Source organism: Bos grunniens, chromosome 19 (assembly GCF_055505025.1).
Source record: "Bos grunniens cultivar Pamir isolate PY7600 chromosome 19, Bosgru_T2T1.0, whole genome shotgun sequence".
NCBI classification, from domain to species: domain Eukaryota; kingdom Metazoa; phylum Chordata; class Mammalia; order Artiodactyla; family Bovidae; genus Bos; species Bos grunniens.
Genome location: NC_141183.1, coordinates 33,857,260 through 33,863,447, shown reverse-complemented (window position 1 = coordinate 33,863,447; position 6,188 = coordinate 33,857,260). Strand labels below are relative to the sequence as shown.

The following is a 6,188-nucleotide window of genomic DNA, read 5'->3' as shown; positions in this document are numbered from 1 at the left end:
AAAAAGAAAGTCCTCTTTTCCAGTCTTCTTGTAGTTTGGGGTGTACCCTTACTCGTTTCCTGTCCTCCTACTCACTTGACTTGCCTGCAGAAAAAGAGAAAAGCTGAATATTTCAAAGGGCTTTTCGGGCGCACACCCCAGTGTTTTTCATGTCAACACACTGGGGAAAAAATAACGTTTAGGTATTGTGCTAGAAAAATGGGGGTGTGCTTTGGTTATGTATTAATATGTACAAGCCATGGTGAGAACATGTCTTTATACTTCTTTATGTGATATAAATAGAATAAATATACACGGCATTAAGGAATATATTAAATACTGAATGTGTCTAAAACTTCCAAATAATTTTGAAAAATCTTTTAAGGAGAAATTTCAGCTTGATGCCATGAATCAAACTTGTTTATATCGGACTTTGTACTTGAAGCCATGACATGTTCCCTTATCAAAAATAGTAAATGAGAATGTGGAGTAAGTGCATTCCTGATAATTACCATTGTAACTTTGCCCATAAAGGCTATGCTAACATAAAACTATATGTGTGTGTGTGTGTACACACACATATGTGTATATTTTTAAACAACTGTTGAAATTGTAAACATTTGTAGCTCTTTTTCCTTGATTGACAAGTATAATGCTGAAATTTGAAGGATAATGAGAATAAATTTTGAATCCACTTGAACTCTTTTTCATGTCAAGTATTTCGAAAGGTGATGAAGCCATAATCTTCACGTGTTAGAGGACTCATCCTGTAGCAGGATGATCATCACTGAAAGGGCACCTCGGCCACAAATACAGAGAAGTACCTGAGAGAGTCAAAGTCCAGAATTTGGAGCTACCAGTTGGAACTGTCTCCACCAGAAAAATCCCTTGGCCTTCCAGCACCTCTGCGCTGGCTGGCAGCTCTCTGGCGGTATGCCCTGTGCCAGGCATCCTGGAACAGCAGCCCTCCCAGAAACTCCAGGGGTCTCCTGCCTACGGCTGGCAGCACCACACTCTCAGCTGGCTCTTAAGTACATGCCCTTCTTGGTTCCACTCAGCACATGATGAATGCTATCACTGTGCTTGCCTGCTTTGAGGGTTGTAGGGTACAATATCCATGCAACTTTTTAAAAAATATATAAATTTATTTCATTGGAGGCTAATTACTTTACAATATTGTATTGGTTTTGTCATACATCAACATGAATCCCCCATGGGTGTACATGTGTTCCCCATCCTGAACCCCCCTCCTTCCTCCCTCCCCATACCATCCCTCTGGGTCGTCCCAGTGCACCAGCCCCGAGCATCCTGTATCATGCATCGAACCTGGACTGGTGATTTGTTTCATATATGATATTATACAAGTTTCAATGCCATTCTCCCAAATCATCCCACTCTCTCCCTCTCCCACAGAGTCCAAAAGACTATTCTATACATCTGTGTCTCTTTTGCTGCCTCGCATACAGGGTTATCGTTACCATCTTTCTAAATTCCATATATATGCGTTAGTATACTGTGTTGGTGTTTTTCTTTCTGGCTTACTTCACTCTATATAATAGGCTCCAGTTTCATCCACCTCATTAGAACTGATTCAAATGTATTCTTTTTAATGGCTACATAATACTCCATTGTGTATATGTACCACAGCTTTCTTATCCATTCGTCTGCTGATGGACATCTAGGTTGCTTCCATGTCCTGGCTATTATAAACAGTGCTGTGATGAACACTGGGGTACCCATGTCTCTTTCAATTCTGGTTTCCTCGGTGTGTATGCCCAGCAGTGGGATTGTGGGGTCCATGCAACTTTAAGTCAGCCCAGACTGCCCTCTGAGGAGCCCCTGGCTAATGTCTCACAGCCAGAGACCACCTCCCAAGACTCTGGCCTCTGCCCATCAGCCACCCTGTGACTGCTGGAATCAATATTTCATGGCACATCAGTAGCCTTTTTGAGGCTGAGACTCACTGGTTGCCAGCTCTGCTTTCAGGGGAACTGTGGTTCTATTTCCCCACACTAAGCAACCAATTTTTACTGCCCAAACCAATATTTTGACATGTCTGGTTCTGTTCTTGCTGCCCATGGGCATTTTCTCTATACTTTATTAAATACTTCCTGTCTTATGTTCTTTACAAAGCATCCTTAACTTTTAAGTCCTGTCATGGTTCTATATTCTGCTTCCTCAGTTTGTAAACTCCTTTGGCGAATATTGTATTTATTGACAGAATTGTCTAAAATATATATTTTAGTGTAAAAAAGAAAGTGCAAAGCCTCATTTCCAGTGGATGAGAAATACTTCTAATTGTCCCCTGTGGAGCTGTGTGGCTCATGATTTGTCCCTGGTAGATGTTCTCTGAGAACTAGGGCTTAAGGAATATGTCTACCAGGATAATCTGCTTTTCCAGTCTACAAACAAGTCAAAACATACATTCTCTTCTGGAATTTTTCTTGATTTCAACAATATTTTGGCCACTGCTCTAACAAGTCAGGTGCTTTTGACTTTCCATTGCTTACCCCTTGAGATATGTGTCACATTTGGATCTAGTGACAACTCAGGAATAGGGGGATTCAAGAGTGAATATTGGCCTGTGCACTTAAAGGTGAGCCAAAGGGAATGTCAGGCACTGATTGTCTTCAGAAGTCACAAGCTAGCTGGGAAAAAAAAAAAAAAAAAAAGCTTTATGAAGCAGCTTGGGTCACCTTCTGAACAATGCGATGGCAGGTTTAAAAATACAGCATACATATTTGCAGGAAAGAAGCCATATTTTAGCCATCTGTTTGATTTTCATCAACAGCTAGAATGGTGCAAATGTATAGATAGTGCCCCCCAATTCCAGCTTACAAACTCTTGACATTCCAGATTTCTTTAATAATTGTCGTTCCCAATAGCAAACTGGAATCTGGATTTGCCATGACTACACAGAAGCTGGGTATCTCTGGACAGTTACTAAGCCTCCCCAGTAGACTCCATTTCCTGATCTATAGAATGGATAATGAAGTGATACCTCATAAAGATGTTTAAAGAATAAATAATACAATATCTAAAACTTTAGAACAGTGTCTGGCAACATTATTAATTCAAAGGATGTTAACAATTGTGAGTTCTCTGTCCCCCATCTGTTGTTACTTCTTATTGTAAATTCTCTGTTGCAGTGAAGTAGTTTTCTTTTCTGATTCACATCTGAGACAAGACATGCTCGTTTCATTGATTATTTCACTAAACATTTTCAGAACGTTCCTCTAAGTCAGGCTCTTAGGTAAGCTCCCCGCTGCCACTGTGGAATGTCTGACTCTCTTTTGTCATCATTCATATGCCTCATGTATATCGAAATCCAGCCCAGGACTTACCCAGACATTTCCTTCCGTTATCCTACCTGATAGAGGAAGGGTAGTTTGGCCTGGAAAGAGATAAACTGGTGTAAGAGACAAACTGTTACATGAAGACAGTTGTGTAGAAATGGAAATCCAGTCTAGAGAATTGGTGGTAGAAATGAAAAGAGAGGATGTTGAAGAAACTGGTTCACTGGTACTTTCCCAGGAGAATGGAAATTAACATTTGATAGCAGGGTCGAAGGGAGACTGAGGTTTCATGCTATGCCTTTCATACTTTTTGATTTTGTGCTGGGTATGTGTTTAAAAGAAAAAATTGATGATTGGTTAAAAGAGGACCCCTCTAAAAAACACAGCAAGAGAATGAGTGTAATTGAAAAAAGTATGGCCACAGAATTAAAGAGATGAGAGACAGAAGAGTCACGATCCTAGAAAGTTCTCAGCAGCCACTTCTCTTTTCTGTAGACGAGACTCATTGAACCACATGTTGAAAACTATGGGTGTCGATGTCGTTTTCTAGGAATGTGCAGACTTTTCTGGTTCAGATCGATCCCTTTGCACTAGCAACCCACATGTATAAAGTCCCATCGTAAAAATCTGTACTTTCAATATGTAGTCACAGAATTCCCTGAGAATTTGCTTTATAAAGAAAAAAGAAAATGGCTAGCACTCCCAGTGGGAGTGCTCATAATTGAAAGTTATTCAGAGAGATGGTGAGAGTCATTCAAAAGCCATTTATAAATTGGTTTTGTCATGTATTGCTGCTGCTGCTGCTAAGTTGCTTTAGTCCTGTCCGACTCTGTGCGACCCCATAGACGGCAGCCCACCAGGCTCCTCCGTCCCTGGAATTCTCCAGGCAAGAACACTGGAGTGGGTTGCCATTTCCTTCTCCAATGCATGAAAGTGAAAAGTGAAAGTGAAGTCCCTCAGTCGTGTCTGACCCTCAGCGACCCCATGGACTGCAGCCCACCAGGCTCCTCCGTCCATGGGATCCTCCAGGCAAGATGTATTATGTGGTTCTTTTTAGTAGCTGCAGATTGGGCTTTGAAATAAAGCCTTTGTTAGTCCTACTTGAAAATAGATGTGGGAGAGGGAAAGTTTGTATCTGTGAGCACCGGTGGGTAGAATTGTTCAGGAAGTTGCTGGAACGACGCTGCGCTAAAATGCAGGAATCCAAAGACTTGTTGTGCATGAAGCAACCTGTTAAGAGCTTAGGAGAGAGGAAGATAGGCCATGTCTGGTGTCCAACACCCAGCAGTCCCACCAGCACAGAGCATGGAATCTGTGTGTGGATAAGGGAGCTTGGTGAGCATCCTTGGAGAAATTTGGGAGAAGAATAACTAACTCCCTTAAGACCAAACCAATGTTTGTTTTCCTAATTACAAAAGTAACATAGGTATATGGATATTCTGGAATTGGGAAAAAGAATAACAAAAGAATGAAAGCCAAGATAACTTATTTCTCAATGTTAGATGTGGAAAAAAATGCATTCACTTCTGTACATCTCAACATTCACTTACCTACTTGTATCAGGTTAATTTGATTATGCAGTTAAGAGGTATAATAAGTATGTTTTGGTCTATATTATTCTCCTGCTTATCAAATAGTAGACATTAATTCATGTTAGTTGAATGATTAAAAATAACATAATTTTTATAATGCCAACTATGTACTAGCATTTTATAGCCTGTAAATACCTTGTGGGCATTATCTTACTTTTGTATTCTGAAGCTCTGGAGTGTGGGTGGAGAAAATACACATTACCCATTTCATATTTGAATTAACCATGATTCAGAGGGTGTGTCAAATGGCCGCCTGTGCAGAGCAGAGCTCAACTGCTCCACTCTCCTCTGCTTATAATGCCTAATATATGTAACTCCAATTGCTGTTCATTTCAGAATTGTTCTAACTCCTTTACATAGATTGTTAAGATGTACGTTAGTCAAATTCTAGCCTTCACCAGTCGTCATACAAACCTTCTGGGGAGGTAAGATGATTGTGCCCATATGAATTTACCACTAGTTATTCTGGAATGCAGACAGTCTGAAGTGTGCACCCCGAGAGGAGATGCAGTGGAATAATTCTCACCCCCGCCTTTGCTACCCTGTGCTCTCAGTCACCCCCAAGTTAGTGGCTGCCTGTAACAGAACACATATGTCTCACGTGCAGAGATGGGATCTAGGGGAAGGAGAGCCTTCATAGAAGTGACATCTGAGCCGGTCCAGGAAGGAGTGGGTAGGACTTGACAGGTAGAGATCCAGGAAGAAAGAAAGAATGGAGGCAAGAATGGAAACAGAAAGATCAAAGCAGGAAAGAGAGGGAGCTTGGAGTCTGTCTGAGGGTGAGGGAGCTGTCTTGTCTGATGTGAGTCAAACAGCTGTGTAAGGGAGACGTCTAGGGAGGCAAACTGAGACCAGGTGTGTCAGAGGCTGTTTCTGTGACTAACCCATTAAGAACAAAATGTCTTTTCTCCAAACTGCAACTGAGGCTGACCGTAGCACCTGCTGCAGGAGCTTTCTGCCTTTATCCCCAGACCACTGACCAACCCCCAGCCCAGCTTCCTTGGTTTTCATCCAGTTCTGCACTGTGTTTATTTCCCAGCCCCCATATCCTCACTCACAGTGATAGCCTTTCACTACTGGGGCCCTATTCTGCCTTTGATCTGCCTTGAGCTCTTCCTCCCTGGACTGCCCTTGCTCACACTGTCAGGACATCTAACCTTCACCCTCTCCCTTGACTATGGCCCTTCCTCACACTGATGTCTCTTGAAGCGTGAAACAATTGTGACTTCTGCTCTGTGCCTATGTTGCCCTCCCAAACCCACTCACAGCCTGTGACCACAAGGAGCCTCAAAGGCTATACAGAAGAGTTTGACATGAATAA

At 41.9% G+C, this 6,188-nt stretch overlaps 1 long non-coding RNA gene across 2 annotated transcripts in view; it reads left to right on the top strand.

The window, feature by feature from the left end:
* Positions 1–6,188, top strand: part of LOC147352027 (uncharacterized) — a 204,790-nt gene that overhangs the window by 141,065 nt on the left and 57,537 nt on the right. The gene's annotated exons all lie outside the window — the stretch shown is intronic.